The sequence below is a fragment of the Littorina saxatilis genome, unplaced genomic scaffold, assembly GCF_037325665.1.
Source record: "Littorina saxatilis isolate snail1 unplaced genomic scaffold, US_GU_Lsax_2.0 scaffold_595, whole genome shotgun sequence".
Taxonomy (NCBI): Eukaryota; Metazoa; Mollusca; class Gastropoda; order Littorinimorpha; family Littorinidae; genus Littorina; species Littorina saxatilis.
In genome coordinates, this window is record NW_027128583.1 from 70,001 (window position 1) to 80,398 (window position 10,398).

Genomic DNA, 10,398 nt, shown 5'->3' on the forward strand with positions numbered 1-10,398 from the left:
TTCTCTTGTCTCTGTTGAAACTGTCACCAATCATCAATCCAGATGAATCTAAACTCTTTTGTGTCGGAGACTTGTCATTACTCCTACAATACCATATTCATTCAAACTCTGTGTGGTGTGAAGTAAGAACGAGTCGGATGCAAGTTTGTGATGTACACATTATAAATTACACATCTGAAAAAGAAAGCTGTCTGTGTTCTCAGTTTTGTGTGTGATACTACAGCTACGATTTTTGTTTTAACAGAGAAGAAAACCTCATTTGTGCGAGGTATGTCAGTAATAAGTTGTGATTTGATGAAAGCTTTTGTGATTCATATGAACCAAAAGACGCATTGCTGTATGTAACCCAATCAGGTAATAAAGTTGTAATTGTTTGAATTGAAATGAATTAAACTGAGATAAATTGAATTGAATTGAATTGAATTGAATTGAATTGAATTGAATTGAATTGGATTGGATTGAACTGAACTGAATTGAATTGAATTGCATTGATCTGAAGTGTATTGAATTGAATTGAATTGAATTGAATTGAATTGAATTGAACTGAACTGAATTGAATTGCATTGAATAAACCCTCTCGATATTCAAAGCACTCGCAAACCGTCTGAAACACAGCAAGGCATGTTATATGTGGAACGGACTCTCGCGAGAGCTGCGTGCGCTCGATGTACCCATTACCTCTCGCGTCATTCGAAGCATAACAAAGAGCATGCGGTAGGGATATCTCGCGAGAGCTCCAAAGAGTACGAAAGGTTCTATCGAATTGCTATGAAAATAAATGAACCCAATTCGATTCGCTCATGTTTGTGTGCTGTGCGTACGTTATAACTTGCGATCGGGACGAGCAACTAACTATAGGCTTATGATGTGAATGTTACGCAGCGTGCATTCAAAATTATACCCATTTGTGTGATTGCATGCGGCTAACATTAGAATTCAATCAATCAATCAATCAATCAATGAGGCTTATATCGCGCATATTCCGTGGGTACAGTTCTAGGCGCTCAGCAGTGATGCCGTGTGAGATGAAATTTTATACGGCCAGTAATTGCAGCCATTTCGGCGCATATTTACCTTTCACGGCCTATTATTCCAAGTCACACGGGTATAGGTAGACAATTATTAACTGTGCCAAAGCAATTTTGCCAGGAAAGACCCTTTTGTCAATCGTGGGATCTTTAACGTGCACACCCAATGTAGTGTACACGGGGGGGAGTTCGGACACCGAAGAGAGTCTGCACACAAAGTTGACTCTGAAATAAATTTCCGCCGAACCTGGGATCGAACTCACGCTGACAGCGGCCAACTGAATACAAATCCAGAGCGCTACCAACTGAGCTATATCCCTGCCCCAGAATTAGAGCTGGTTTCTGTCTACCAGAGCCTGTACAGAACACACACTCATACGCTCGTTCCAATCTTATCAGTCACTACCACAAATTAAGTGTCCACACCAGTTGTTTGCAGTTAAGTCCACGTAAAGTGAAATGTTACTGAATTTACGTTTTGTAGGATTTTAACTTTTATGAAAATTCATAGAAAATTCCACATCATTTTTAAAAACTTATTTACAAGACACCTGAAAAAGTTCAGTGTCAAATAGCGGCAAATGATGTGAATGTTACTCAGCGTGCATTCAAAATTATACCTATTTCTTTCGAAAATAAGCGTTCACGAGTTCATCGGATTTGCCGTTGTGACAGAAAACGCTGGCCCGTAGTATAATCCATCTCAACTTGTTTTGATTGACGTCACGTGGTTTTTACCTTGAGGTCACGTGAGTTTACTAGAAAACACATGACGTGCTTACACAAACAATTTAATCAGCAAGCCATCGGCGGCGAAACGTGGATCCGATGTGCATATTATCAGGGACCTATGTCTATGATATTATGAAAGAAAAGAGTATTATACTGAGCGCACGTTGCACAACATACACACCGGAGTTATATAGATAGTTGTCTCGATCACGTGTAAAAGCTGATCGGCTGCGAGGTACTTGGTTCGCCTCGTTTTGAAAAGCTTCGACCCGTAAAAAGGACTCTTACTCTACTACGCCGTTTAAAATCTCTGACAAGAGTTATTTCCAGAAAAAGTCTAGATTGCAATGTATTCTTGGTACCTACGTTTTAGTTCAGGTCCCATTGCAGTGGGTTATTCATTACTGAAACACACAGAATATTTGTCAACAAAGTATACACTTAATATACTACCGGCCATGGACAAAACCAAAACTTGGCTGATAAGTCTAAATGCAGATTTGTGTCATGATATTGTTTATCATAAAACCAGTTATATGACTTGAAATGCTTTGTTATGATACTGTTTATCATAAAACCTGGGGTGCGTTGCTTTGAGCTTCCGATCTGTTCGCGGCGAACTGTTCTACCCTCTCTACCTACTTTCAACTAAATGGACCCGTCTCTTCGCTGACGGCCGAGTCCATGCATGCATATTGGGGGCGATCATGCAAACAGTCGCTTTGTGCTTGAAACAGCATTTGCCCTCAGGATATCTGTGTGAGTGTGTGTGTTTCGTATCCCACGTGGAGAAGCAGGGGCTTTCCTTTTTATATTTAGTCAAGTTTTGACTAAATATTTTAACATCGAGGGGGAATCGAAACGAGGGTCGTGGTGTATGTGCGTGCGTGTGTGTGTGCGTGCGTGTGTGTGTGTGTGTGTGTGTGTAGAGCGATTCAGACTAAACTACTGGACCGATCTTTATGAAATTTGACATGAGAGTTCCTGGGTATGAAATCCCCGAACGTTTTTTTCATTTTTTTGATAAATGTCTTTGATGACGTCATATCCGGCTTTTCGTGAAAGTTGAGGCGGCACTGTCACGCCCTCATTTTTCAACCAAATTGGTTGAAATTTTGGTCAAGTACTCTTCAACGAAGCCCGGGGTTCGGTATTGCATTTCAGCTTGGTGGCTTAAAAATTAATTAATGACTTAGGTCATTAAAAATCGGAAAATTGTAAAAAAAAATAAAAATTTATAAAACGATCCAAATTTACGTTTATCTTATTCTCCATCATTTGCTGATTCCAAAAACATATAAATATGTTATATTCGGATTAAAAACAAGCTCTGAAAATTAAATATATAAAAATTATTATCAAATTTTTTTTTCGAAATCAATTTAAAAACACTTTCATCTTATTCCTTGTCGGTTCCTGATTCCAAAAATATATAGATATGATATGTTTGGATTAAAAACACGCTCAGAAAGTTAAAACAAAGAGAGGTACAGAAAAGCGTGCTATCCTTCTCAGCGCAACGAATACCCCGCTCTTCTTGTCAATTCCACGTGTTCTGTGAGTTCGACAGCTACTTGACTAAATATTGTATTTTCGCCTTACGCGACTTGTTATATTTAGTCAAGTTTTGACTAAATATTTTAACATCGAGGGGGAATCGAAACGAGGGTCGTGGTGTATGTGCGTCTGTCTGTCTGTGTGTGTGTGTAGAGCGATTCAGACTAAACTACTGGACCGATCTTTATGAAATTTGACATGAGAGTTCCTGGGTATGAAATCCCCGAACGTTTTTTTCATTTGTTTGATAAATGTCTTTGATGACGTCATATCCGGCTTTTCGTGAAAGTTGAGGCGGCACTGTCACGCCCTCATTTTTCAACCAAATTGGTTGAAATTTTGGTCAAGTACTCTTCGACGAAGCCCGGGGTTCGGTATTGCATTTCAGCTTGGTGGCTTAAAAATTAATTAATGACTTTGGTCATTAAAAATCTGAAAATTGTAAAAAAAATTAAAAATTTATAAAACGATCCAAATTTACGTTTATCTTATTCTCCATCATTTGCTGATTCAAAAAACATATAAATATGTTATATTCGGATTAAAAACAAGCTCTGAAAATTAAATATATAAAAATTATTATCAAAATTTTTTTTTCGAAATCAATTTAAAAACACTTTCATCTTATTCCTTGTCGGTTCCTGATTCCAAAAATATATAGATATGATATGTTTGGATTAAAAACACGCTCAGAAAGTTAAGACGAAGAGAGGTACAGAAAAGCGTGCTATCCTTCTCAGCGCAACGAATACCCCGCTCTTCTTGTCAATTCCACGTGCACTGCCTTTGCCACGGGCGGTGGAGTGACGATGCTACGAGTATACGGTCTTGCTGCGTTGCGTTGCGTTCAGTTTCATTCTGTGAGTTCGACAGCTACTTGACTAAATATTGTATTTTCGCCTTACGCGACTTGTTATATTTAGTCAAGTTTTGACTAAATATTTTAACATCGAGGGGGAATCGAAACGAGGGTCGTGGTGTATGTGCGTGTGTCTGTGTGTGTGTCTGTGTGTGTGTGTGTGTAGAGCGATTCAGACTAAACTACTGGACCGATCTTTATGAAATTTGACATGAGAGTTCCTGGGTATGAAATCCCCGAACGTTTTTTTCATTTGTTTGATAAATGTCTTTGATGACGTCATATCCGGCTTTTCGTGAAAGTTGAGGCGGCACTGTCACGCCCTCATTTTTCAACCAAATTGGTTGAAATTTTGGTCAAGTAATCTTCGACGAAGCCCGGACTTCGGTATTGCATTTCAGCTTGGTGGCTTAAAAATTAATTCATGACTTTGGTCATTAAAAATCTGAAAATTGTAAAAAAAAAATAAAAATGTATAAAACGATCCAAATTTACGTTTATCTTATTCTCCATCATTTGCTGATTCCAAAAACATATAAATATGTTATATTCGGATTAAAAACAAGCTCTGAAAATTAAATATATAAAAATTATTATCAAAATTAAATTGTCCAAATCAATTTCAAAACACTTTCATCTTATTCCTTGTCGGTTCCTGATTCCAAAAACATATAGATTTGATATGTTTGGATTAAAAACACGCTCAGAAAGTTAAAACAAAGAGAGGTACAGAAAAGCGTGCTATCCTTCTTAGCGCAACTACTACCCCGCTCTTCTTGTCAATTTCACTGCCTTTGCCATGAGCGGTGGACTGACGATGCTACGAGTATACGGTCTTGCTGAAAAATGGCAGCTACTTGACTAAATATTGTATTTTCGCCTTACGCGACTTGTTATATTTAGTCAAGTTTTGACTAAATATTTTAACATCGAGGGGGAATCGAAACGAGGGTCGTGCTGTATGTGCGTGTGTCTGTGTGTCTGTGTGTCTGTGTGTGTGTGTAGAGCGATTCAGACTAAACTACTGGACCGACCTTTATGAAATTTGACATGAGAGTTCCTGGGTATGAAATCCCCGAACGTTTTTTTCATTTTTTTGATAAATGTCTTTGATGACGTCATATCCGGCTTTTCGTGAAAGTTGAGGCGGCACTGTCACGCCCTCATTTTTCAACCAAATTGGTTGACATTTTGGTCAAGTAATCTTCGACGAAGCCCGGACTTCGGTATTGCATTTCAGCTTGGTGGCTTAAAAATTAATTAATGACTTTGGTCATTAAAAATCTGAAAATTGTAAAAAAAAATAACAATTTATAAAACGATCCAAATTTACGTTTATCTTATTCTCCATCATTTGCTGATTCCAAAAACATATAAATATGTTATATTCGGATTAAAAACAAGCTCTGAAAATTAAATATATAAAAATTATTATCAAAATTAAATTGTCCAAATCAATTTAAAAACACTTTCATCTTATTCCTTGTCGGTTCCTGATTCCAAAAACATATAGATATGATATGTTTGGATTAAAAACACGCTCAGAAAGTTAAAACAAAGAGAGGTACAGAAAAGCGTGCTATCCTTCTTAGCGCAACTACTACCCCGCTCTTCTTGTCAATTTCACTTCCTTTGCCATGAGCGGTGGACTGACGATGCTACGAGTATACGGTCTTGCTGACAAAATGGCATTGCGTTCAGTTTCATTCTGTGAGTTCGACAGCTACTTGACTAAATATTGTATTTTCGCCTTACGCGACTTGTTACATTTTAGTCAAGTCTTGACTAAATGTTTTAACATAGACGGGGAATCGAGACGAGGGTCGTGGTGTATGTGTGTGTCTGTGTGTGTCTGTGTGTGTCTGTGTGTGTCTGTGCGTGTGTGTGTGTAGAGCGATTCAGAGTAAACTACTGGACCGATCTTTAGGAAATTTTACATGAGAGTTCCTGGGTATGATATCCCCAGATATATTTTTCATTTTTTTGGATAAACGTCTTTGATGGCGTCATATCAGGCTTTTTGTAAAAGTTGAGGCGGCACTGTCACACCTTCATTTTTCAATCAAATTGATTGAAACTTTTTGGCCAAGCAATCTTCGACGAAGGCCGGACTTTGGTATTGCATTTCAGCTTGGTGGCTTAAAAATTAATTTATGTCTTTGGTCATTAAAAATCCGAAAATTGTAATTAAAATTATTTTTTTATAAAACGATCTAAATTTACGTTCATCTTATTCTTCATCATTTTCTGATTCCAAAAACATATAAATATGTTATATTTGGATTAAAAATAAGCTCTGAAAATTAAAAATATAAAAATTATGATTAAAATAAAATTTCCGAAATCGATTTAAAAATACGTTCGTCTTATTCCTTGTCGGTTCCTGATTCCAAAAGCATATAGATATGATATGTTTGGATTAAAAACACGATCAGAAAGTTAAAGCGAAAAGAGGTACAGAAAAGCGTGCAATGCAGCACAGCGCAACCGCTACCGCGCTGAACAGGCTCGTCACTTTCACTGCTTTTTGCACCAGCGGCGGACTACGGTCATTGTGAAAAAATGCAGTGCGTTCAGTTTCATTCTGTGAGTTCCACAGCTTGACTAAATGTAGTAATTTCGCCTTACACGACTTGTTTTTTGTGTTTTTTTGTGGTCAGATTCACAGTTGGATTTCTTGTTGATTCAGTGAAAAAGTGTTGTGGTCTTCATGTCAGTCAATAAAGGTTGATTAAAGGTGAAGGTTTAGGAGTAAATAGCCCGTGTGTGCTCTCTCTCTTTCTCTCTCTCTCTCTCTCTCTCTCTCTCTCTCTCTCTCTCTCTCTCTCTCTCTTTTCTCTCTTTCTCTTTTCTCTTTCTCTCTCTCTCTCTCTCTCTCTCTCTCTCTCTCTCTCTCTCTCTCTCTCTCTCTCTCTCTCTCTCCGTGACTCTGTCTCTATCTTTCTCTCTCTGTCCGTCTGTCTGTCTCTCGCTCCCTTTCTCTCTCTCTTTCTCGCTCTCTCTCTTTCTCTCTCTCTCTCTCTCGCCCCCCTCTCCCTCTCGCCTTCAGTTCCGCACACACGCGCGCGTAAACACACACACACACACACAGAGCCACTCACATACGTACACACAAACAAGCAAATACACCCACACACTTCATTGCACGGAGATCTATATGAAGGTGGGGAAGGGGAGAGAGAGAGAGAGAGAGAGAGAGAGAGAGAGAAAAGGAAAGAGAGAGACAGAGAGAGAGACAGAGAGAGTGACAGAGAGAGAGACAGGGGAGAGCGACAGTGAGAGAGGTAAGGAGAAAGAGAGACAGAGCTCGAGAGAGAGAGAGAGAGGGGGAGACAGACGGACAGAGAGAGACATACAGAATGTGTGTGTGAGAGAGAGAGAGAGAGAGAGAGAGAGAGGAGAGAGAGAGCTCTTTCCCTCTGACTTTTTGTGGACGTCAGCCTTTTCAATCGTAAAGCTGTGGTCTATTTATGACTTTCCGGGGCTACGAGGTTGAAAAATAGGGATACAATCATGTACAGAATTCTGTACAGCAAACGCTACCCGGAACCCCACCTATACGGCGTGTATGACCTTGAGTGCTTCAGTCAACGCTTGAATTTTGCAGGGATAACATCCGGTTTGCTCTCTCAAGACTGATCATGTTTTATCTTCAAGAGAGATCAAGGGGAAAAAATAAACGCCCCGGCGATAATTCGAACTCTCGACCTCGAGACTTCGTGTCTCATGTCCTAACCACTAAGCTACTGCGCCAATTGAGAAAAAGAAGGAAAAACATTGATATGAATTCATGTTATGTTATTCTTGAAGCAGCATGATTTAAATCTCTATCCGCCTATTGTTCAGAAGTGAATACATGTATAACTATTTCTTAGATGTCTGTTTTCAACTGCACAGAGCTTTGGAGAGATTCAATTATTGTTCTTGTCATTTTTCTTGCATGTTGTAAATAGAGATATCGCAGCTATTTGCATGGCGCGAATGTCGTGTAGCATGACGGTGTAAACATGTACTGCGATTCCGGTAAACATGTTTGCAAATGAAGGCACATTTTAATGGCAATGTTTACGTTTTTGCAACGCATAAATGGTAATTCAAACGTAGAATGATATAAAATTATCAATTTTTTTATCTTTGAAAACACTGGTGAAGTGGCCTAGCGGTTAAGACATCGGCCCAGACATTTCGATGCCCCGAGGCCTTGAGTTCGAATCCCTGCCAAGTCGTTTATTTTTTCTGCTCGATCCTTCTTGACAAATATGCTCAGCTCTGAGAGAGCAAACCGGATGTTACCACTGCAAAATCCAAGCGTTGACTGAAGCTCTCAAGGTCATACACGCCATATAGGTGGAGTTTCGGGTAGTGTTTGCTGTACAGAATATGCTGAACATGATTTTATCCCTATTTTTCAACCTCGTAACCCCGGAAAGTCATAAATAGACCACAGCTTTAAGTCCGATCTCGTGAAAAAAGCAGATAACGCGACCTTGCAGCAAATACAAAACCACAGGTCAAACAACTAAACAAGCAAAGAAAGACACACAGACACAGACACAGACACAGACACACACACACACACACATACACACGCGCGCACACACACACACACGAACACACAGACACACACACACACACACACACACACACACACACACACACGCGCGCGCGAGCGCGGCGCGCGCGCGCACAGACGCACACATACACGCACACACACAATCACAAGCGCGTGCGCTCATACAAATTTATATACACACACACACACACACACACACACACACACACACATACACACACACACACACACATACACAAATAAACACGCACACACATACACACACACTCTCACACACACACACTCTCTCTCTCACACACACACACACACACACACACACACACACACACACACTCACATACGCACAGGCAAACAAGCAAATACACCCACACACTTCATTGCACGGAAATATGAAGCTTGGGGGGGGGGGGAGAGAGTGACAGAGAGAGACAAAGAGAGAGAGGGGGAGAGAGAAAGAGAAACACAGAGAGAGAGAGAAAGAGAAAGAGAGAGAGAGAGAGAGAGAGAGAGAGAGAGAGGGGGGGGGAGACAGAGATACAGACGAACATAAAGAATGTGTGTGAATGTGTGTGTGTGTGTGTGTGTGTGTGTGAGTGTTCGAGAGGAGGGAGGGAAAAGAGAGCGAAAGAGAGACAGAAAGAGATAGAAAGAGAGCAAAAAAGATACGAGAGAGAGACTTCCAGACCGACACAAAGAGAGACAGACAGATATAGAGAGAGAGGTAAAAAGAAAGAGAAAGACATGGGAAGAGGGATATGGGGGTGGGGGGGGGAGAAAGAAACAAAGAATGAGAAAAAAAGGGAGAGAGACAGAGACGTAGACAGAAAGACAGGCACAGAGGGACAGAGAGATCGAGACAGAGAGAGAGAGAGACTGCGATAGAGAGAAAGAGAGAGAGAGTCAAACAGCAAGCTCAGTGACAGTGCAATTGTTTCTGGCGTGCCACCTCTCAGGTACGTTAAAGATTGCTCGGCCCAAACCCCCCGTTGCCTGGACCATTCTCGGCGAGCGGTCGCCTTTGTTACGCTTCAGTGACCCCAGACAATGGTACTCGTGCCGAGCGCATGCTAACGTTCGCGAGCGTTAGCGAACGATACGACAAAACTATGCGTTGCCTTGAAATCGTTTGCAACCGTTCTGTCACGGTCTGCCTAAGCAACGCGCCTGTTATATGACTTGAAATGCCTACCCATTTTCAACAAACAGAAAGAACGTTATCTTAACATCCCGAGGTCAGAGAGAACTTGCACCAAATGTGTATCACAAGACATAGGTGATGAATTCCATTATTTATTTGTCTGTGATTTTTTCAAAGAAGAAAGAGCTGAGTTGTTACCACCTTACTATTGGAAAAAACCCAATGCACTTAAATTTAAAAAGTTGTTTGCATGCTACTAAGAAAAAGAAATTGCTGAAGAATATTTTGGACTTTATTAATAGAATTTGTAACAGTTTTTCATATTTTTTTTATTTTTCTTATTTTTTATTTACTATATTAGCATATATCATGATTGTATTGATTGTATTTATTGTTCAAAATGCCCCCATGGGTTATGGACTAATAAAACTTGAACTTGATGTCTTTCTTTTACAGTTAAAATGTGTGTGTGTGTGTGTGTGTGTGTGTGTGTGTGTGTGTGTGTGTGTGT

The 10,398-nt window shown here is 39.9% G+C and overlaps 1 protein-coding gene across 1 annotated transcript in view; it reads left to right on the top strand.

Annotated features, from left to right (window-relative positions):
• The window catches only part of LOC138956942 (uncharacterized), a 41,414-nt gene extending 41,006 nt beyond the window's left edge, over positions 1–408 (top strand). The window contains exon 3 of the mRNA XM_070328142.1: positions 1–408. This exon is cut by the window's left edge and continues 1,884 nt beyond it. The gene's annotated coding sequence lies outside the window, so the exon portion shown is untranslated.
• Positions 409–10,398: the final 9,990 nt, after the last annotated feature.